Here is a 24,919-nt window from a genome sequence, read left to right on the forward strand (position 1 = left end):
TTACATTTTTTAGAGGCAGAATATCAGTGCGTAACCAAGGCCGGTACTCGAACCTAATCTCTCAACCCAAGATTTGGGAGGGCGGGGAATGAGCACTCAGGCCACCTGGCAGAGATTCGGAGACCACCGCCGCATGTAGCCGTTGCTCCGACGCACCACAATACCCCCGACTCACCTGGCTAAAACTCCTGGCAATCCAGTGGGAGGCAGGGCCCTTGGCAATAATGCCCGCACCTGCCTGGGACCCCAACCCATGTGTGCGTGCGCCCCCTCTGCGCCCTGTGGGGGGAGAAGCTTAGGTAAAGCCAGACGGCCTGTGCGGCGGTGTACCTCTCGGTGAGGCCTCCGGAGAGTGAGAGACGCACCTGGATGCCAACTTCAATTTATCACTATAGCCGAAAACTCCCAGCACCAATTTAAGGTGGACGGGGGAGCCTGTACCTTTCCCCCGGCGCCGCAGTTCAGGTGCCGCCCCCAAGCCAGGGCCTTGCGCCCTCGCCCAATCCTAAACCCAAACTGTGGGACACCTTCCACAGTCGAACCTGCGAATTGCTGGTGATCCCAACCTCAGCGGTAGATACTCCTGGCACCTGGAGCCGAGCGAGGAAAGTGAGCCTGACAGCGCCCGTCGCTCCATCCCCTGCCCCTCACGCGAACGGCCAGTTCGGGCCTAGGACTCCCAATCACTCCGTGGGCAGCTGTACCCTCCCTCCGCCCCCCTCAACAAGATGCTGTAGCGCCTCTGGTCAGTGACTGGGTAGGCGGGGGGGTGCCCGTACAGACCCATGGCGCATGATGCTGGTCTCTCCCCTTCTTAGTGGTAGCGGGCGGGAGCCACCTGCTCCAGAGAGGCTGGAGGGAATCTCCCTCTCAACTGCCCCCTGACCCACTTGCGGGCCACCCCCAGCTGCCCGGGATGAACAAGGACTGAAGGATCCCCGCGAGGGAGGGGGGGCAGCCTGCACTCACCAGCCTCACTGCATCACGAGACGGTGTGTTCAGGCAGACCACGACTAAATGGCATCAAGGGTCGTGGGAAACGACCTGCAGACGGCGTGTCCAGGACGCCAAAGAGTAAGCGGTACAAAAAGGGGTGATGATGGACGGAGCATCAGAACCAATCAAACACTCACACCCAGTCAACAGATTGTGGTTTGATCCATCACCGTTCTTTAGCCCACTCTGCCACCCCAGTTCAGACATGGCCATATGCAAATCAGTCTGACCCTTTGCCTCATGGGAACAGTCCAGCCCGAACTGCCAAGCCATGCCTTCCCTGGACCGGAAACAAGCTTCCTAGGACCGGTTTCTGGCATTTCAGCCGTCTTCAGCCAGGCTTGCTTGAATACAGTGGCAAAGTGAGCAAGGGACTCACGTCTGAGCATACCCTGCCAACTTATGGCGAACAAAGCGGTACAAAAAGGGGTGGTGATGGATGGAGCATCAGAACCAATCAAACACTCACACCCAGTTAACAGATCTGGGTTTGATCCATCACCGTTCTTTAGTCCACTCTGCCACCCCAGTTCAGACAGGGCCAAAGAGGAAGGCCAGTGTGTGGGGGAGGCCTATATATCCCCCCCGTTCCTCGTTCCCCGGAAATGACGCGTCCTGCGCGCCGCTGCCCCTGTCTGCCAGGGTAGGGGGACTCCTCCCCGAGGGGTCCCCACACTTAGAAGAAGGGGGGTGGGCTGGTGCCTTGCTGGCACTAGAGGCCCGCCCTCCTGAGGGCACCCTGCGGGCGCCAGGGCAGCCGCAGATTTCCTCCTCTTAAAATGCGGGCCCCTGGTAGAGGGGAGGGGACAGCTTTCTCTTCCCAGGGTGTTTGGCAGGAGGCAGATGCGGGACCGGAACACCTCGTCCTCACGCTGTCCACAAACAGCGGGGACTTTCACTTTCCCCACCGTGTGTTGCGAAACCCTCCCCTCTCCCCCCGCCCCCAATTCTTGTACATGTCATGGGCTTTTGGTAGAAGATTAGGCGGGGTTCTTTATATGCTGCATGATGCGTGTCGCTAGGAGCAAGCGGAGCTCTTACTAGAAGTTATAAAGTAAACAATCAGAGAGGTGGGGATTTGTAGGGGTGGAAAAGTGTTTAGAGGATGGGGGAGGGTTAGTCATTATTTGTCGGTAGTTGTTTACGGATCATTAGAGTGCAGGACATAGCTGAAGGATGTGTATTCTGTGAGCCTAACCTGTATTTTTTTTAAAGTCCCCGTTCGCAATTATAAAAGCGTACCACTTCCTTCCACACGCAGCCAAGCGTAGGCCCTTGGACAGACCAACGCAGCCGACCATCAGGGAGGGCTCCGGCCTCGGGGAAGGACCGTGTGAGTCATCGAAGCCTCCCCAGCCCCCGCGTGGAATGTGTAACGTGTCTGCGGCACACCCATGGACCGCCATGGAATAAATTACCTTTTGGCACGCTGTTTACCTTGCAGATGTGCTCATGTGCGGCATCTGAGTAATCACGGCCTCCATGGTTTCCACAATAAACATCACAGACAGGAATTTACTTTTTGGAGAAAAAAGTATTTACTTAAACCACAGCTTGGGTCGCGTTTCCAGCTGTTTCCGCCTGGTGCCAGCACTGTGAAGAACGAGGGCCTCGTGCCCTTGGAAAGGCACTTCACAATGCAGCGTACGCCGTACGGGCACTGAGTTGATCAGAGCGCCTTTCACGCGGAGGCGCAGGGACACGGCGAAGCCCAGGGGCTCTTTAAAAACTCTGCACTGTATTTCGGTGCCATATGCGCCGCTCAGTCTTGAACCATGAGCAATTAGCCAAGTGTGCACTCGAGACTTTGAATGCTTTTAAGTTGAGTTGGGATCTTTAGCCTTGACTCTTACGTGTATAAATGTAGGAGTCCAGGCTGCCTTGATGAGGCATCCATCTGCCTGCCCTGCATGTTCGCAATGATGCGCGCTATCTCTCGCTATAATTATTTAGCTTGGTTTCTCTCTTTCTATCGGAGTCTTCCCCTCTCTTTTCTCATTCTCCCAGTCTATTTATTTCTGTCTCTCTGCCTCGCTTTCTTTGTCTCACACTTTCTCTTTCGCTCTCTTCCATGCTCTATTTCTTCTTTCTCTCCCTCTTTACATACCTCTCTTTCTCTCTCTCTTTCTCTCTTTTATTCGTTTCTATCTCAGTTTCTCTCTCCTCTCCCTCTCTCACATGCTTTACTTATTTACACCGCACTCTTTTTCATTTGTCTTTCTTGCCATCTGTTTCTTTCTCTATCCCAAGTTCAGTCTTTCTTTTGTTACTTGTCTTTAATAACATGCCACATAATTTGTGTCACTTAATGCATATTGTTGTCAACCCTACTACATCCTTTATTACCAGCGTATTGCGTAAATCGAGTTGCCATGAAAACTTGGAAATAAAAGACATAAAACAACAAATTAGAAAGCTGCAACGTACCTGGCTCAAAACAACTGCCAAACAAGACAAACTTTACTTATAAAAATTACCAGATTATACTAGTCAGCTATCAAAAAAGCTAAGCAAAGGTACTATTCAGACAGAATTCAAAATGCTAAATGTGCATATAAAGAATTCTATAAAGTACTCAATGAATTTCGCAAACCAAATTGTCTAGAAGGAACTCATCCTGTTACTCAAGATTTCACAGACAAACTGGCAAATCATTACACAGACAAAGCAGAAACATTGGACTCGTACTTAAAACAGAAACAAAGCCCCAGCACTAACCCCTGTACAAAACAACAATCCAAGAATACTCTAACCCAGCCTCTCCGTTCCTCCCAACACATCTCGCACGATGAATTTATGGACCTGGTCAAAGCAAGCAGACCTGCAGGCAGCCTTTCTGACCCCTGTCCACCACAATCTTTCAAGACAATTATTTTAACAACCTCTGCTGCCACTCCAGTAAGAAGAATCATCAACGATTCCTTAACTACCGGAATATTTCCAGAAGAACTAAAAAAATCACACATACGCCCTTTACTGAAAAAAACAAACATGGGCGCGCTGAACCCTGACAAATACAGACCCATTACAAATGGACCTTTCCTGGGCAAACTGATAGAAAGAGCAGCGTTCGCCCAGATGTCACATTTCATTGAAGAGAATGACATACTCTCAGACTTAAAAACAGAATTCCGTCTGGGAAGAGGCACTGAATCTGACCTCCTTGCCATCTGGGATGACCTGAAGAATAAAGTTGATCGCAGCGGGGTTGCTGCTCTACTCCTCTTGGACCTCTAGGCTGCCTTTGACACGGTTGACCATGACACTCTGAAACAAGACACTATGAATCCGGCATAGCGGGAACTTCTCTAGACTGGATTGCGTCCTACCTTCGAAACAGAACTAATGTCATCCATACTCCACCTTTCTCGTCCAAACCATACTCCACAAAAGCAGGGGTCCCTCTAGGCTCTATCATCTTGCACATGCTTTTCAACATCTACATGAAGTCATTACCGGTACTGATCAATCTATTTCACCTCACGTGCTATAACTATGCAAATGACACGCAAATATTCCTTCAACTGAAATGCCCAAAAGCCATTGAAACATCCCCAATTTTCAATTGTCTCAGAGCTGTGGATCAGTGGATGACTTTGAGCCATCTCAAATTGAATGCTTCAAAAACTGAAATACTCACGTGTGGCAATTGGAAACATTACGACCCGCTTGCCGCCTGGCCTGATGAACTTGGATCACCACCTAAATTATTGAAGGAAGTAAGCAACCTCAGAATTACCATGGACTCCAAGCTGTTGATGAATGCCCAAGTGGACAAACTAGCAAGATCAAGGTTTGTCACTATAAAGACGCTGCAATTAATTTTCCCTAATTTGGGATTTCCACACAAGAGCCAAGCTACCATCTCCCTTGTTCTGTCTAAACTCGATTACGCCAATAATCTCTACCACGGATAACCTTTAACGACCATGAAAAGACTACAACGGATTCAGAACTCGGCTGCCAGACTACTCTTGCATATCAAATTGCGAGACCACATCTCACCTGCCTTGAAAGCCCTGCATTGGTTACCGATTGCCAGAAGATCCACGTTCAAGCTACTTTGTAGCACCCACAAAGCAATTCATGGAATGAGACCACTCTTCATCAGGAATAAAATCAACAAACACATTTAACAATGGAACGTACGCTCTAAAGGGGCATCTCACCTCAAAATCCCAAGATACAAAAAGAAAACCTTGGGTGGCACAACCTTCTCTGTTCAAGCAGCCAAACTATGGAACTCTTTACCCCCCAACATAAAATCCAATGACAACCACCTTATCTTCAGAAAAGTACTCAAGAATTGACTCTTCCTCACATAAGCACCATACGCAAACAGAAATTTACAGCATATTCCTCTGTAAATAAGCATTTATTTTCACTATAGATATGTACCTATCTTTGTGTATTGCTTTATATAAACATGTAGAATAATTATGTTGTTGTAAATAAATAAATAAATGAAAATCATCTTTGGTCTATATGTACTTACTTCCATTGTGCATCTATGTACCTTCCATGTACTTGGATCTGTGTGTCTGTTACCTTTCTCTTGAAAAAGCATATCCAATGCACTACCCTATTTCTCATCCTGTACCTCTATCAATATCTTTAATCTATATATACTTACCTCCTTTATGCATCTATATACTTTCAATGTACTATGGATCTATATATTTATCACTTTCTTGTAATTTAGCATTTCAAATGCACTACCCTATTTCTCAGCCTATACTTCTCTCAATATATCCTCTGGCCCAACCTTCTGACTCATCTCAAACTTCTTTCTACTACCCTTTCCAATGCACTACCCTATCTCTCACCCTATACATCTATCAATATAGCCTCTACATCCACTCTCTCATTTATCCCAAACCTCATACCATTACTATGATCCCCAAAATAACCCTTTCTAGACTCTCTCCTACTCTACCCCTCCTTGCATCATCTGACACCTCTTTATTACTATACCGATCTCCCAAAACAAACCTTTATAAACTCTCCCCTCTGACTCTTCCCCGCAAAAACCCCTTTTTTCTCATCCAAAAGCCTCCTCCTACTGCTATGACCTCAAAAAAAAACCTCACTCTTCTGTCCTTCCACTATCATTTTCAATCAAAATAACAAATTAACATGTTCACTTCTCAATCTCCATATTCCACTATACTAATTCACCACTAATCCTTTATGGGTTCCAGAGTAGCGTGCTACTCACCAATGAAGCATTTCAACACCCCATCAGGGTTACCAGCGCTATATAAATGCAAACCTTTTTCACTTTTCTACCCTTCCCCAACCCTTCTCAATCCAAATAACTAACTAACATATCCACCACTCAAATTACTTGCATGTTTCGGCATACTAATTCAACAGAAATCCTTATGGGTTCCAGAGTAGCGTGCTACTTGCCAATAAAGCACTTCAAAACCCCATCAAGGGGTAGCAAGCACTATATAAATACAAACCTCTTTCCCTCTTCTATCCCACAACCTACCCTTCTCTATCCAAATAACTGAATAACATATCCACCACTCAAATTACTTCATACTTCACTATACTAATTTTCAACACTAATCCTTTATGGGTACTGAAGTAGCATCCTACTCGCCAGAAAAGCGCTTCAACACCCATCAGGGGTATCAGGTGCTACATGAATGCAAACCTTTCTTCCTTTTTAATCCCTCCGCTACCCTTCTCACTCCAAATAACTGACTAATATCCACCACTCAAATTACTTTCATATTTCACCATACTAATTCAGCACTAATCCTTTATGGGTTTCCGGAGTAGCGTGCTTGAACACCCCATCAGAGGTAACAAGCGCTTTATAAATACAAACTTTTTTTTTCCTCTTCTATCTTTCTGCTATCCTTCCGAATCCAAATAACTGACTAACCTATCCACCACTTAAAATTTACTTGCATGTTTCACTATACTAATTCAACACCAATCCTCTATGAGTCCCGGAGTAGCGTGCTACTCGCCGAAAAAGCGGTTCGACGCCTCGTATGGGTTAGTAAGCGCTATATAAATTCAATTACAATACAATACAATGAATACCACATATTTATTCTCTTTATTCCCCTAGTTTTCTATAGAGGCAAAATAGTCACCTTTGTAAGAAGTCCACTTTATAAGAAAGTGGATTATTAATTGGGGTGGGTGGGAGTCAACCACATTGGGATAGGGCCACAAACTTGTTAGGGTAAAACATAGTTTATGTAATTTAAATCTGGGATCAACCACCTGGAAAATGTGGCACAGAGCAGATAGGCTAAACTTTGGGAAATGTGTAAAGTATTCAGCTGTTGCAAAACAGCTAAAAAGTCAAAATGCAACACAAGACAAGCATTGGCATAGCCAATAGGTCTCGCCTTTGGGACCTTATAAGTGTTTAGCCATGCAATAGTTGCATAACAAAATACTTATAAGGTCCCAAAAGTGAGACCTATTGGCTATGCCAAGCGGGCGTGCGGCCACGAAAGTGATCGCGATCAAACATTAAAGCGGCCGCAAAAGTGAAAGTATTCACGGTAAAGCGCGGCGCGCGCGCCCGCGCACATGCACTGTAGCTCTAGGCTGGCCTGGTAGCACTTTTTGGAGCCCTCTCAATAAGTCTCGCCAGACCAGCGCATGCGCTGGGTCAGGCGAGACCTAAAAAATCAGGTCAACTGAGATAGAGCGTGGTCAGATTACCAAGTGGATGAATCCCAGTCAAAAATGTTACATTCTGACTTAGTTTCTGAAACATAAATTGAAATCCTCTAGCAGGGCAAGGTTGCAGGCTGAATCCACTAAAGTCCTCTCAGTGCTGCATAACTGCTAGACAGGTTCTAGCTGAAGCTATTGCTTTTGGCAGAAAAAAAACGCTCTGAGCCCGAGAATTAAAACATTTGCAGCCGACAAAGTCATCTTGTCCATTGGATACCTCTCACCTCTTCACTTAGTAAAGACTTCAAACGTTGGAATTTTTTATGCAGCTTATAATCCTCCAGCGGGGCAAGCCTTAAACTGCATCTGACTAAATCGCTTCAAATCAGTTGGCCACGTCAGTAAAAAGGCCTCTTGAAGCTTGTTGTGTCCCTCTAGCCATACTGGAGGTCAATCAGCTGACCTTTGGAGTCCACTTTCTTATCCTGGGAAACAAGTGGGAGCAGATCCAGCCCTTTAGGTCTCCACAAAGATTTCAAACTGTAGGTTGAGTCCTGCTCTGTTCTTCTGCGGGTTCAGTGTGTATTCTGATGAGCTGTGGTTAAGGTTCCAGCATTGTAGGTTTCACTAGCCAGTGGATGGCAGTGTTTTGTGGCCTTCCCTAACCAAAGAGAAAATTCATAAGTGCAACCCTTCCCACTTTTGCAGCACACACTGTTTGCCTTATTGCAAAGTATCCCGCAGTGCACTATTTAGAGGAAAATCCAACATGGCAGAATATTTCTGCAACTGAATGGTATTTGTATGCCAGCCAGAGGTGTGTTTTGTGAAATTAGTTGTCCCCTTCTCAGCTATACCAAACTGGTATGGGGACCAGCTCCATCTCCCGCTGTGCTGGTGCCAAATTGGCCACAGAGTGCTTACAGGACAAAAGGCTTCTCGTCCCCACGTCTCATTTATGCTTAACTACAAATATGGAGGCCTCACCCTGATCCTTTTCAAGTTAATGAAGTTCCTGAATCTTCTCAGCTGCCCTTCTTGAGCTGATATGTGTCATACATATCTCACACTTGAGCATTCCTGTGAAAAGGTATGTCATTGCTTTTGTTCTGTGAGCGGTTTTCACACATCATTAAGAGGCAGCGCTGTCAAAGTCATCAGGATAATGCTAATTAGCTTACTGGAGGCTTTGGCCGGCAAAGTGTAACTTTTTCAATGTCACTCTTCCTACGTATGTATTGAAAATCTAAATTTACCATTGAATTAAATTTTTAATAAATAGGAAATAGTGTTTGAATTATTCTAGTAGCTTGTCCCAAACCGGCGATAACAGAGTTATGAGTTTATTCTGACCTGTTGCTTTTCTCATAGGACAGCTACACACTTTACACTGAAATGAGTGTTTGGGGACCAGTCAATGTAGGCACATACCAACATTGAATTACTGCATGTACCACATTTGAATTCTAGGCACCCTATCTTGTGGGCTATGTAGCCTGCCTAGGAGTAATTTATTTAATATATAAATGCTGAGTTTTTTCCTGTCCTTGAGGGTTATTTTGACAGGTTTGCATGGAGGTTCAAAATCTGCAGGAGCCAGGCCACACAGGTAGGCCTGAAGCTAGGCTTTTCTTGTCACTCCAGTGGGTGCCACAATAAGTGCTGCAGTTCACAAGTGACATTTAACTTTCCATGCCATTGATGTATTTTACTGCACCATTTAGTATGACCCTATTGCAAAGTTGAATGAGTCAATTGGGCATTAGCCAATGTTACCATATTTTAAGGTTAAGGGCACATGCACTGAGGCCCGAAAATCAGTGCCATAGTGTGCAGAATTAAAACAGCAATACCAGTCAGCCAAAATTGGGGCCAACCACGCAAAAGAGGCACTTTCTAGACCACTTCATTGCAACTAAATATTGGGCTTCTGCATAAAGATGAACTTGATATCTGGTGGATGTTTCAAGTTTGGCCCAAGAAGTGGCAGAAATTTGAGGCTGGGCAGGGTCAGGCCCCCCCCCCCTTCATTGTTTCTCATTCTCTTTGCCTCTGTTCTAGCGAACAGTACAATTAATTCTGAATTGATCAATTTTTCACATGTTTTCCAAAGAACAGATAGTTTGATGGGTCTCTGAAGGGTAGCTTTCAGAACTGTCCAGAATGCAGAGGCTTCCATACTGATAGAATTGCATCTGTGTTTAATTTAAAGAAGATTTTTACAATGATTTTGTGGCCTCTGTGCCTTTAAATCTAGAGAACTTGGACATGAAGCTACCTATTGCAAAAGTATGTTTAGCTTTCGTATATATTTCTTTCAGCTACAACTCTTATTGTAGTGCTCACCATTCTTTGTGTTGGAATGACTATGTCTTTAATGTAACAATTTGGGGTACTGAGCTGAGTGGTGCAAATTTCTAGTGGACATAACAACTTAGACAAGAAAAAATTGAACATTTGTGACATGAAGAATTATTGTGAACTGTGAGAGGCTGGCTTAGTATATGATGCTCTCTTATGTAACTGTAGTACCCTGCACAAATCCAGAAGACCCGTATGGTGATTTTAGTGGTTTAGAAAGCCTTGGAAAGGCTCTCTAAGTGGTAGCTGTGGATAGTAGCCTTCAGGCTTAGTCTAGGAGGAGTGTAAAGCAGCTTGGTTTACCAGTGTTTAATCTTTAGTGTAGGATAAGTGAAAAATAACCACACAGTGTACCTATAAAATAGATATTTATTACAGTTACTCCCTAACATTCTACAATATGTCATACCTGGAGATATAATGACAAATGCACACAATATTTCGAGATAGAACAATAAGCAGCACCAATACACAGTGGTTCCCAGGGGGAGATTAAACCATATATTAAAATAGTGGAATGTGAACCACAACAGTAGAAGAGACTGGAGCCAGGAGAAGTAGAGTGTCGGGGACCCAAGATACTACCCCAGATGAGAGTCTAGGTACCCCAAGATAGTCGTATGCTAAGGGGATACCAGACCGCGTACTCAATGCTACTCAGGGTACCTTGCAGTTGTAGTCTTGAAGAGGAAGACCCTTCCAACTGGACCCAGAAGATACCCCATGGATGACAGAAGGTTGAGGAGCCACCCCACCCGTGGATACCCTTGGAATTAGGATACCTACAACCACTGTCAAGCACAATCGAGAACTTCAGGACGAGACCACTGTTGCAGAAAGAGGAAAGAGTCTGTTGGAACCCAGGCACTGGTTTGTGTCAAAATGTACCTGAAAGCAGAGTGGACAGAGTCTATGCCACTCTGGGACATCTAGGAGGTACGGAAGACGAAGGCCAATCAAGCTCAATGAAACAGGTCAGTCGATGAAGAGTCTTCAGGTACGGGTACACTGAATCAGTGGCTCTGCCCAAGCCACCTTGATGCTGACGACAACAGAATCAATCTGTCCAACTAACCGCTTCGGCAGGGGTCAGTTATAGTGGGGACAGACTCGTCAACAGAACGTTTTAATGCGTCCAACTCTGTTGGCACAAATTGGTAATGGTAACTGATGCGGTTACAGTGTGATGAAGCGTTGCAATGATGCGGTGCACAGGGGTTCAGTTGCAGGGCGTTCTACAAGGTTTGCTGGCCTCAACTCGGGGAGAGGACAGCTCAGGCCTCGGGGGAATGCAGAACCACCACATATGTTGCTGAGCCTTGTGGAGTCCGTTGGAGCCCAGATTCGGCAGACCGGTTGATCATGTTGCTGTGCCTGCGGAGGCAGGGTAGTGGCTCCTTCACTCCAAGGGAGATTCCTTTGGATGACTTTCGATGTCCACAGGCCCAAGACGGACCCTGTATGAAGCACGGACACTGATGGTGCAGCGGATTTGCAGCACGATGAGGTCCGGAGCAGAAGGAGTCTTCTCAGTTGCAGTCTCAGTCCCAAAGCAAAGGATGATGCGATCAGTCTGGCACGGTCAGCACGACTCGGCCTGGTTGTCCAGATGGTCAAATAAGAAGCTGCCTTGGATCTGAATCGAATCTCACAACAAATCTAGGGTCCCATCCACAGGTAAGCCCTTAGGTACTCTCAGGAGAGGGTTGAGATGATGCAGGGAGGGGTTGGACAGTGGGGAGGATACTGCCCTGTCCATTGTTCAGTTTTGAGCCAGAGTGGGAGCTAACAGCTCCTTGAGCTGGTTTGAAGTGGAGTATGCAAGGAGGGCACCAAATGTGCCCTTCCAGCAGAGTATGTGGTGCTAGCAAGTGCCCCCACCCTGGCCCAATACACTAAATCCTGTCTGGGAGGTGGTTACATCTCCCTGTGACAGCAAACCTTCTCCTGCTTGTCCTTGGTCCATCAGCAGGGAGGCAGAATTGTGTCTGTGGTCGGCAGCATCACTAGGTTGCTGTCAGGCTTTGTAAGATCGGTCCCAGGAGCATGGAGGGCTTCCCAGAAGGGCCCACCATGGATGGAATCATACCTCCAACTCTGGATACGGTGCTGGGGTATGATTCCAACATGTTTGATAACAAACATGCCCAGGTTCGTTGCAGCCAGTTTAGAGATGGTCCTCGCATAATGATGCAGGGCCTTTCCATATCATAATGGCTGATTCATTTACAAAGTCTGGAGAATGGACTCTGGGGTTTGTAGGGGTGGTCTCCTCATACAGGGCCACCCTCACACTTGGAACTGAGCACCCTGTCTTTAGGACTGAAAGGCCTGCTAGAGGGGTAACTTCTAGGTTTCAAGAGAAGTGATTGAACATACAGGGGAGCGTATATCTTCCGTGAGAGTTGAATGCACCAGCTCACACAAGCTGCAATGGCAGGCCTGTAGTCAAAGTTTGGAGGGTCCCTTATGGGTGTCATAATTCATGCTGCAGCCAATGGGGGATCCATGGTGTACTTAGGCCCTGGGTACAACAGAACCAAAAACTAGGGACTTACTAGGGTACACCAGCAGCCAATTAGAAATGTACTAGGGTGCTCACCATAACCAATTTAGGGAGGAAGCACAGTGACTGGGGTCCTGATTAGCAGGGTCCCAGTCAGACTATTCAGAAAACAGTTGAACACCAGCAAAATGTGGGGGTAACCCTGAAAGCAGATCCTACATTCCTACATGAACACTTCCCGCATGCATTTGCGAAAGTAGTTCCTCTACAGCCATTGTATTCTGGGGACCAGAATACAGCTTTTGTGCTACAATGGAGCTCCCCGAGATCAGTTAATTGTTCATTTTGTATCCCCAGTCCAATGAACATTCCCTTAATTTCCAAAGAGTACTAGCTAACCATAAAAGCCACAGCCTATTCGAAAACCAGCAATAGCCTCACAACATTGACAATGCCAAAGAACAACTGTGGGGGTTAAACTACTTTAACATTTTCTCCAGCCGTGATAACTAACATGGAACATCTGAAATAATGCTTTCGAAGCAGTAGATAAAGGTACCGTTTGACCGAGGGAAGACCCTGACACGATTGGTCATAAGGACCTGCTTTGGTCCCTGAGGGGTCTTTGCTAGTTTAAGGGTTTTGGTATCCTCCAGGAAATAGTTCATTTGTATCTCCAGTGAGTTTTGTTTGATTGTAGGAATTACAGCAAGTAACAAGAGCGAGAGAACAGCAGAACTGTGGGCGTGAGGAACCTTGACAATTTGACACTTCAAAAATGTACCTTAACAGAAACGTCCACGAGTTGATGAGTTTGAGACAGTGTTAAACCTCTGTTTCATGAGGAAATGTGTCTCCAAGGTACGACACCTCCCAACACATCAAAAACACAGAAAAATGAATAAAAGGGGCCAACTCAATCATTGAATTATGATCAAGATTAAAATGTAGCTGATTTATTGCAAAATTTCGAAAGGTACAATACAAAGATCATAAATTTGAAACTTAAGTCAATGCCATAAAGGTTCTTAGCACAAGGCTTTATAGAATAATTCTAATCAAATCACATAAATCAAAAAAATAAATTCTAAGCACCAAGTGGGCAGCAAAATCAATAGAGAAATAAACAGCTTCGGTTAGTCTTTGGGAACACCCCCAAAATGAGAGGTTTATGTAGGAAATCTTCTAAAGGAATAGAAAGTGCAGATTCATTAAGGTGTGAGCTAAAAGTATTACATTTTTAGCAAATTAGAGCACAGTTTTAATAAATGTCATATTGCCTTAGTAACTAAGCGCTATCAAACTATAAGAATAATGATTTTGCCACTCTAGGCTAATGTCATCTGGAGATGGCAGAACACATTAGTTACATCAAAAACAGCAAACTATTATGACTGAATAGGTCACAGTGAGCAAGTCGAATTTTCTTGAAAAACATACAGTAATGTGACCAAGCTAGGAAAATTTAATTGAGAACCGTAAGAACAATGTCAATAGAAATAAACAAACATGACTCCGCTGGACTGCATGCTGCAGAAATTATGAACAGTGGAATGTTCAGGGGGAGGACATCTGCTTTGAAAAAATTGGTGATCAGAACTAAATTGAGGCTTAGTTAACATGAACTAAGACAAAAACACACTTTTACATGTCATAAGAAATCCCTTTCAAAGATAATAGCACTATATCAGTGTATACATGTATAGTCTAGAGTAAATTCATATTCTGCACATTGTAAATCATGCCAAAATATAAATGCACAAAACTTTGACAGAGCCAGCTCGTCAAGCAGTGACTTTTCATCATTCAAGATGTGGAATACTTTCCTTTTGAAAGGGCTCCGCCGGGAGTGCACAAGAAGAATATGTATCTTTTAACTGGTACATGAGAAGTACAATTTGTTTAATTGAACAGAATACTACAAATTGAGAAAAAGTAAATGAACTACAAAAAGCATTCATTCTTTGAAAATTAACTTATTCCAATATAAGTTTTTGAGTACAATCAGAAACACTGAGTTGATTAATAATGGACACCTATATTGAGCACCTACCGTCCAGAAAATGAGGGCACTATATAAATAAGTATAGATTAGTCGTTGTGAAAATATTAGCAATAATAACAATACTGCTAATAAATTAATAGAAGTTATATAATATTTTCTGAATATTTAAATTTGAAATAATTGTATTTCGATTGTGTACCAATGGGGTGTATTGTCGTTCATTTCTATAATCCCCGAATCTACATTTTTCTGAGTCTCTCAATTGCCCGACTTTCTCTCGGATATTCAGACCTAACATGACACAAGCATTGGCAAAGCCAGTAGGTCCGTCATTGTCAAGAATGTATTTTTATTTTAGTGGCAATGCTTGCAATAAATAAAATGAACATAGGAAACATGTTGTCACATAAACGTTGCAACCATAAGCTTGTGAATTTTTTTTGTCTTAAAGACAATACCAATTAAATGTAATTTTAATAGAGCCTGGTGTTTCCTAGAAGTAATTTGTGTTAAACATGCATAGAAAACTCCCATTTAGTTTTGAGGTATATTATAGAAAACGAAATATGATTGTTATTGAAGGAGAAGGTTCAATTAACTTTGAATTACTATAGTCTAAAAGCATTGTTTAAAAACACAAGGATGTCTTTAAAAAGAAACACAAATTGTTAAAGCTGGGACGTAATAAAGAATGGGGACTATTGACAGTAAAGTGTTGGTTCACCAGCGCTGGCAGTCTCATGTTTTTTTAGGTGGATGTGGATGTGATGAGGGAAAATTATGCTAGTCACAGTTGAAGAGAGCCACAATGAATAACAAATTTCATTTTTTGATACACGTTGGACAAGTAGACCTAGTAGGATGTGGAATCTTGGGTTTTAGTTCTGGCACCAACATCATTCTAAACCACAATGGGACAGTTGCTTTGGTCTCATACTTGTGGTACATAAATAAACGAGGTTGGTTAACCACATTCATTTAAGTATTGTTCAGTTCATACTGCATTTAAACACATACAATACCTTTGCATTGTTTTCAACATATGATGTTTGTACAGGAGACAACTCTCTTGCACAGGAAGGAGGACTTCCCATGTTTGTGCTCTATAACATTACAAAATATTTCATTTATATACCAAGGTAAACCTGAGTTATAGTTACCATCAAATATCCTTGGCTGTCACATATGTGGACATTCTCCTACCCTGAATGGCTTCGAACGTTTGGAATGATGTCGCCATAGAAATCAATTGGAAGTGCAAAAGCTGAGCACCTATTGTGATTATACAAAGTGTCCCTCAACACTGAACTCTTACTTAAACTTGAAGCATAGCAAATACCTTTGGCAGTGGCAGAGTCTTAAATAGTATAACCCTTAGTAAAGTATTTGGCACAGAGTATGATGAATAACTCAGCTATAATTTATGTCTGTGATTATGTTTACAGATTGCTTGGAGGGTAGTCTTAGTGTGAAGAAAAACATGTAAGAGTCTATTGTGATTCAACAGGTTGGGAAGTGAGCAGCAATACTAAACCCAACACCATTTGAATTTCAGAGGTAGAGTATATGCCCTTCTGAGCAGTGAGCATGTACTCCAAGACAGTAAATATATCAACTTATTGTTTTCTATTTCAAGCACTGCCTTTCCTGCTAAATGAGCCCTGCCATTTCAATCACCTTGAACCATAGTTAAAGACCTCTCATATCAGGGTACAGCTTGGATGACAAGGCGAATGACTGCTCATTTGAGAGCTACATAATGGTGCTGTTTTCTCCAGCTGATTTAGTGACTCTTGGGGAGCAGAATATATTTTAAACAATAAAAGAAACACCTGCAGGTTTGTCTGTGCCTGTCTGCTGGTTTGTCTTCCACATAGTTTTCTTATCTGCTTTAGCACCTGACAAGTACTGTCCAATACAGGCTGGCATTGTTTCCTAATTGTGAACGCCATCTAACATTCTGTGTGGCCTGGTTTTCTTCACTGACAGTGCAACTCCTCTCATTAAAGCAGCAGCATATTGAAATCGTATAAATACACTGAGGAAAATGATTGTTTTGTTTTAACTTTTCACATAATGAATTTGATGATTAATGTGCATGTCTGGTGTGTATTATACTAATAATCTTTTTCCTCATAAACGTGCTAAGACATGTTTTATTGTAGTGTGTTTAAAGCAAACCATAAATGAAATGCAAGATTCTTTTTAAATGTCGAGGTGTCTCTTATAGTGAAAATGATTTGTGATTCTTTCTCAGGGCAGAGGATAAAGAAAAGTTCTGAGAGCCTTTTTATAACACTGTTGTGCCACAAATAAGTGAACTGGCAATTCTGCACTTGGTATTCTGAGAGATTTATATTTCTTCAACATTGTGTCAGAATAAAGTAAAGGAGTCTAAATGTTCAAAGTATTTAGCTGTATTCTTTTGCTTTGCTTGCTTTGCACCTGAAGTATACCTTAATTCTCTCTCTAACGGGCCGATTCCGATCTGGGTCGGAAGGGCACCGAATGCGATCCGGCCGGACACAACTACGCGCCGTACGTGTGTTTTCCGCCCGACTCGTACAGCTGTACGAGCGAGCAAGTACGATGCTAGCTACATGAAATTCACCGACCGACTCGTTTCCGGGTCCAAACCGCTCTGTACGTCTCGGTCGGAAACTAACCGTGGCGTGCAATGGATGCGATTCACGACCGAGCCAGTACGATGCACGCGTCGGACAGCCTGGGCTCGCAAATCGTCCGGGTGGTTGCCTTTGGGGTCCGCGCCAGACCCCCTGTCACCCGCAGCCCTACGACTTGGACACAAGGGGAGACCCATGGATCTCCCCAACACAGGCATGTACGGTGCGGATGGCACTGACGCGTACTCACTGTAGGGGGCGCACTTGTTCGCGACGTACCCATTCAGTCAATGGGAGCCCATGTACGCGTCGTACGACCGGCTCCCATTGACTTCTATGGGAGTACGACCGAACCGAGTCCGACAGCATACGGCCGCATCGCACTCGCTCGGTCGGACTGTAGGACTCCGGCTCGGTCGGAAAAAACTCCGGATCCAGCTCGGTCGGAGTGCTTTCCGACCCGGATCGGAATCGGCTCCTAAGTCTACGAGGAGAATAAAGAAGCTGAATAGATTTAATAAGTCTTACAATAAATTGTTTAGTGTGCCTACAAACTTGATTCATCCAATTTTACAAGTAAGGCTTATATGAAAATCAAAATGGATTCTAACCCAGTATTCCAGGAGGAACAAGTAGAACACCTTAGAGCATCTTCTTCAGTGTGTCTTCCACCTCTAAAAAACAACAGGAAAAAAAGAACTTCCTCTTCAGTCATAACATGCGCTGCTACTTTCAGTGGAAGTTCTTTTAGACAAAATAATGTCTCTGGAGCCCTTTATGGAGGAGACAAATAGGAAGCTGCCGAAAATTATGTTAATTTGCTTGAGATTAATAAAATACTTCAGGAGGTGGAGCAATGTAAATGTAATGTGGAGAATGTGATGTTGAAAGTATCTAAATCGGACTATAAAAATTAAGATACTTAACCCCTTCCATGCTGCGCAAATTCCGCCGCTGTGCTGACGGTTTCTTGCGCGGGCGTGGTCATGACGGAACGGTTCCGTCATGAGCACAGCTCAACCGTGGCTCATGACGGAACCGTTCCGTCATGAGCACCGAAGGGGTTAAACAGCAAATTAAAGAATTAGAAATGCGAAATAAGAGGAATAATTATACAGTGTATAGTGTAACTGAAAATGTATAAGTTAATGGTGCAATAACTTTTATGAAAAAATATTGTTTAAAGATTTGTTGGGTCTTGAAGATCTTACTTTGAATACACAGAGAGCTCATAGATTGAATAATAAATCTCAAACCTCCACCCAAAATGTCAAGCCAGGATGCATGATTGTTTTGTTTTTAGAGCATTTGTTGAGTCATCTCTACGACAAAAGAAAGAATCTTTTCTGGTTCATAAAATCTTCATTTCGCAAGATATGGAAACATCTACTGAGTACAGAAGAAAACTGCTTTTGGACATAAGGCCATTCTTAAAACATATGAATGCCCGCAGTGGTCTTATTCATTAATGTATTTTTAAGGTTGCTCATAAGAATAAAACTGTTATGTACTTTTATTCAGTCAAACTGATAGAATATATTACAAAATAACAGGATGAAATTATAAGTACTTGAAGTTCATTTCATTGGTACTATGTTAAACTGGAAATTGTTATCCACTTTTATTATTGAATATACCACAGGTTTGTGCCTTCCATTTCAAACAAATCTTTCAGTTATAACATGTATTCTCTTTTATTTCTAGGTTTGTGCTTTGTGTAGTTTCCCCATCATTCTTACCTGTTGTAATTCTTGTTAACTTGTTGTTTTGTATATGTCCTCATAGGTGAGTGATGGATCTCACAACCACTGAGTTACTGCTCTTTTACTTGCTTATCTTTAAAAAGTCACAGCTGTTTGGCTCTTGACTTTTACCAATGTTTCAAAATATTTTGTCTTATAATTTGTATAATTGCTTTTTATCTCTTTTTTTACTTTCATCTATTCTCTCTGTATTTTTTTATTGTTCATTTTAGTCATAGGTAATTGCAATAGATTTGTTTTCCTCAGTATATACATTTAACTATTACATCCCTAATCATGCTTATTTATAATGTTAAATTCATAGGTTGATTTCTTTGTACATTTAGAGATTAGGGGGCATATTATCCATCACGGCGTTAAAATTATCGCCGCTTTAGCGGCAGAAAACTGCTGCTAAAGCGGCGATAATGGGCTTGATAATATGCCCGTGAGAATTTCCAATAGAAGCCCAAGTTGACAGAACATGGGCTTCTATTGGAATTCTCACGGGCATATTATCAAGCCCATTATCGCCACTTTAGCTGCAGTTTTCTGCCGCTAAAGCGGCGATAATTTTAACGCAGTTTCTTGATAATATGCCCCTGAGTTCTGACATAAATAGGCAGAGTATTATCACATTTGGCTAGGTTGAAAGCTAACATAGATTTACTCTAAACTATGCAACCTCATTAGATGAAGCTTTGAAATTTAAAAGACGCTGGGTGGGTCATGTTCAGAACACTTACAAAAAATGGTGTGATTATTTTATTTAATAAAAACGTATCTATTGAGATTATTGACCAAAAATGTAATCTGGAAAGGTAGGTGGATTTGGTTGAGGCTTTTATTGATTGATTACCTCTAACAATTATTAATGTATTGGCTCCAGCTCATTTCAATCTTTCTTTTTGGGAGAATGTTACTTCTATTTTATTGAATTATTCCATCCAAAATTTATTAGTGGGAGGTGATTGTATTCAAATGTTGGATCAATGTTTAGATAGAAAGTGAAAAATTACCCAATGATGCGCAAAAGACGTTCTCAAGAGTAATCTCGCAAAGAGCTCTTTCAGGTACTTTCTTCTCCTCTGTCCATGGTTCTATAACTAGAACAGATAATCTTGTTAGCCTCCTGATTTAGTTAATAATTTATTACATTCTGAGATTTTAACTGTTGTAATATCTGATCATGTTCCTGGTACTTCTGACTTTGATTGACTTTCTTTAAAAACATTTTTATATTTTGTTGAATAGGTAGAAAAGTGATTTTATATATCATACACAATGCGTTCATACATTACAAACTTTGTTGTCTTACAGTAATATTGGTTGATTTCAATCCAAATAGAGCCCCATAGGGATCTGGCCGAATTGTAAACTGAAGCTGTTGACTAATAAATATAAGCACCTGGTCCCAAAGGTAGTAGATACAGGGGCAGTGGAAGTATATATGCAGCCAGTCACCATTGTCCCTATTGCACCTGAAGCATGCCACTGAAGCTGTGGGATGCTTTTTGTGAATAACCTGCAGAACACTCTATAGCATCCATTTGCTAAAAAAGGCATTTTTCTGTCATTTACAGCATGAATAGATAAGCAGCAAATTTTGTTAAAAATTCCCCAACAATTATAATCAATCTTACACTTTGTAGAGACAGCACTAGTATTTAACAAAGAAGGTATTGCTTCCTACGCCAGTTTCCGATGTAAAAAACAATACCAATTACCTATACCCTTTAGACCTAATACAAAATGAGCTATGCTTATACTTTGTGCTGATGGGGAAGGCTCCCTTCTACTCCTAATAGGAACATTTCAATTTTGTCAGTAGCTGAACCAAAGTTTAGGAGCTATTACTTGATACTTATAGGCTGGTTGATGTCAAGATACTACTGATCCTGTGTGTACAAATCTTTTGAGTTTAAAACATCCTGCCCTTTGCCAGTTCGATATGGCAGATTTGTTTAGATGTAAACCTAATTGGAAGCAGTCCCTCAAACATAGAGATAAATGGAACCAAGGGACTTTGAACTCCTGCCATGCTTTCTCAATTCTTTTGGCTAAAACGTGCAACATCTTATACCCAGTTTGCTTTGGCAACCTGGGTATTTTAAAAAATGTAAAGAGCTTAACACCTATTTCTATCAGTATCATGTTTAAGTGAGTATAATTGGACTGATTGGTGGGTATAGTGGCTCGAGCTAACCAATCTAGCAAGACAGCCTGATAATACATTTTGATATTCGGAAGTGCAAGCCCTCCCTTCTCTAAATCCAATTGTTATGTCTTTAGGCTCATATGAGGTTTTCTGCCGTGCCAAACAAAGAGGCGAATCAAGCGATCCGGTTCATCCAAAAAAAGACTGCTGAACCTTAATCATCACATTAGAAAAAGTAAATCTGAACAAGGATAAAAGGATCATTTTAATTAATGCGACCCCACTGATGTTAGTAAGAGCTAACGATTGCCACTGGTTTAATAGACTGTGCACTTTAATCAAAGCTAAGGTACAATTTAATTGAAATAAATTGGCCAAATTAGTTGTAACATGGATCCCAAATATCTAGCCGGATGGTCGGCAGTATAATGCGCGTGCATTTCAAATGGCAGAATTGAAGTGTGGATGTTAAATAATAATACTTCTGACATGGCATGTTCAACTTTTAAGCCTCCTTTACGAGTACATTCCTCAATTCTGGCAAATGCATTATGGATATTGCTTTCATTCCGCAGCGAGGTATAAGTATCACATTAGCTGCAAACAGCTTTAGCTTTGCTGTTCCATCAGCCGTGGTGAACTTTCTAATTGTGCAGGCCAGTGGCTCAATAAATAGTGCAAAAATAACATAAAGTATAGGACAGCCCTGTCTCATCCCACACCTAGCTGTCACAGTAACTTGGAATTGATCATGATTTTAGCTTTGGCCATTTCATATAAATTATGCAGCAGGTCAACAATTCTTAATGGAAACCTAAATTTGATGAAGATTGCGAATAGTACCTCCCTCTGCACCTGATCGAAATCTTTTCTACATCAAGCATAATAATACCTGATTTGGTCTTATTAGTGGTATTGTAATCAATGGCTTGTACCAAATAGTTAGTATTAGTTGGTATTAGCCTTGTGGGCTAAAAGCAATTTTGATCTGGGTGAACCAAGGTCAGTGCTGGCGGGGCCAATCTACTAACAGTTATTTTCATGTAAATGTTATAATCACAATTAAGTAAACGAATGGGACGATACGGACCAGATCTTTCTGATGGCGTTCCCTTTTTAGGTCGAGCCTAGAGCAGCGCACATGCACTGCTTGCTCAACTTTTAGTAATGGGCTTTAGAAAGCTCACCACACGCTCATGCGTGTTCTTTCGTTTGTCTCCCAGGCTATTGGGCTTTGCGTGTGTCTTTCTAAGAAAGAGAGCACGCAATTGGGCAAAGGCGGGTGCATGTCCCGCCTTTACTCCGCCCACAGCCTATTGCTTGCGGTTACCCGCACAGCCCACATCTGTTTTCAATTATCATGCCCAGACACGGGCGCGATAATTGAAAACAGATCGCTTGCTGTGGCACGCGCACCACTCGCGGGCTTGTTTCTTTAAAGATTTACTATTTTGTCATTCTTGACCTTATGTGAATATATTGGGTAATATTTGGTCATTTTGAACCCTCTGTACCACATAAGTTTATTGTAAAGCCCACTAGGACCTTTGGATAATGTTGCCGGTATAAAAAATAAAATATATATATATAAATACTAGACGTCCTCCTGCTACGAGAGGGTTCCTCATTAAGAAATTCCCACTCATCCCTCAGAGCTCGTGCGTATGTATTCACACACAGCACCGTTCTTACACAGCTTGAGTTACAGCGCTATTCACTATACGTAATAGGGCATTTTCCCGCCATGAAACACTTGGCAGCAACGAGCATTGCTCCACTGTCAGTTCCGAGGAGCTTTGTAACTTCGCTTCACCTGGGAGTGGGTGGGGCTGGACTAGTGGACCTGCTGAAGGCAGGGGGAGGGCGGAGCCAAACCAGTGGACCGGCTGACTGCAGGGGGCGGAAGGCACCGGCTGTGATGGAGACCTGCCCCCGTCAGTAGTAGATGCCACCTGCCCGCAGCCCTTCAGTCTGCTCTGGGGCTCCTCTCCCAGTCACCAGTGTGTAAAGCGCCTTCTTCTCACCCCTGGCACCTTACCCTGCGTGCCTCAAGATGACCAGCTACTCCACCAACATGCGGGTCAAGCTTCCCGTGATCTGCGCCATCCTGGAGGGCATCACCATCATCCTCCTCGCCATCTTTGTGCGCTACGACCACAAGACCAACTCCTGGGCATGGCGTGAGCACACCAAGAACCTTAGCGCCTCGGACATCGAGAACGACTTTTACTACCGCTATGCGAGTGAGTGGCGCCGACCAGTAGGGAGAGGGCACTGGGACGGGGCGGGGGCGGACTAGTAATTGAGATTACAGTTGTAGAACCAGAAAACTTCAATCCTGACTTCTACACGGGACCGCAATGTGTGATCCTGGGCAGATTGCTCGAGGATCTCCGTGTTCATTGGCTCCCTTATCTGCTACAAGTCTGAAGGGGAGCCTGTGTGAAATGCTGGACCTGCACGTGCAGTGTGTGATCTAGCGTTCACAATTCCCGCTAGTAAGCAAGAAAGGAAGGTAGAACTATTTCTACTGCACACGAAAAAGTGCACAATGTTAGGAACAAGTGATCCCGAGTTGCACAAGGCTAGGCTACACAGCAGCCAGCGCAGAGTTGTTTTCATCCTGTTGGTAATGTTAATGATTGTATGTGGCATTGAAAGTCCATTTCTTTACCGACACACACTGAATGCGCACGTGGCATGTTGCATTATCTTGCGGCGTGGGGCTCTGTTGCACAAGGGATATTCTGTACTATCCATAGAAGGTATCAGAGCACATCTGTCACGGTGATGCATCTGCACATGTCTCATCCGTCACAGCTCTAGGGGGGCTCGGGTGTGTCTCCTCGTCCACACCTGAGAAGGGATCAAATAAGTGTTTAGCCATGCAACAGTTAATGTTGTTGCACCGAGGATATTGTGCTGGAAACCGAAACACTTATAAGGTCCCAAAGGCGAGACCTATTGGCTATGCCAATGCTTGTTCAAAAAGCTTATGATAACTGCCTGGGTAGAAGAACTAGGAAAACTTTTACCCTTGCGAATTTTATTATAAAGTAAAACCATAAATTTACTTTAATTGATGCATAAATAGCTTGTAGACTTCTATGGGTGAGCCTTCATTCCTGCACACTTTTGCATTCAATGTAATAGGCATCGCAACTGCTCCTTGTGACTGCTGAAAGAGCCAGTATCTGGATGGATTTCAAAAAGTTATTAAAACTTTCAGGTGCATGTTCTTCCATTACAGAGTAAAGCTCTGAACAATGTTTGAGAAAGAGCACATCGATTTAATCTGACTGCAAAACAGCGTTGTCTTATTCTGCAGCGTCAAAAATGGATTTAATAAAGTTGTTCTTTTTCATTATTGACCGTGCTAGGTAGCGACCTACATTCTCACTTTCCTCATAGCTTTTTTAAGGCAGGTGTTTTGATTCACTATTTCCATAGCTGTTTAGTAGTCTTCTAAGCTTTGTCCAGCTTGAATTAGCCTTACTCTGGCTGTGTATGTATTATACTTCATTGACAGCCCCAAGGTTGCAGTATCTACAGCTGACTGCAATTGAATGGATGCTACTTTCTTTTGTTTAATAATCTGTGCTTTGAAAGAGATAGTTTTACCCCAAATGAAGGCCTTCAAAGTGGCCCATGCAGAAAAGGAAGAAGCATTACCAATGTTTCTTTAAAAAAATTAATCTAATGCAATGCACATATTCGTAACAATCATCATGTTGCTTAACGAAGACTTGCCAAAACAACATCTGGGATGGATTCTACTAGGATCTTCTAGTGTCAATTCAATCGTGGGAGCCAAATGATTGGAAAAGGCACTGGCTAAAATATCTACCGTGCCCTTAGACAAGAAATAAGACA

The sequence above is a fragment of the Triturus cristatus genome, chromosome 3_2 (genome assembly GCF_964204655.1).
Source record: "Triturus cristatus chromosome 3_2, aTriCri1.1, whole genome shotgun sequence".
Taxonomy (NCBI): Eukaryota; Metazoa; Chordata; class Amphibia; order Caudata; family Salamandridae; genus Triturus; species Triturus cristatus.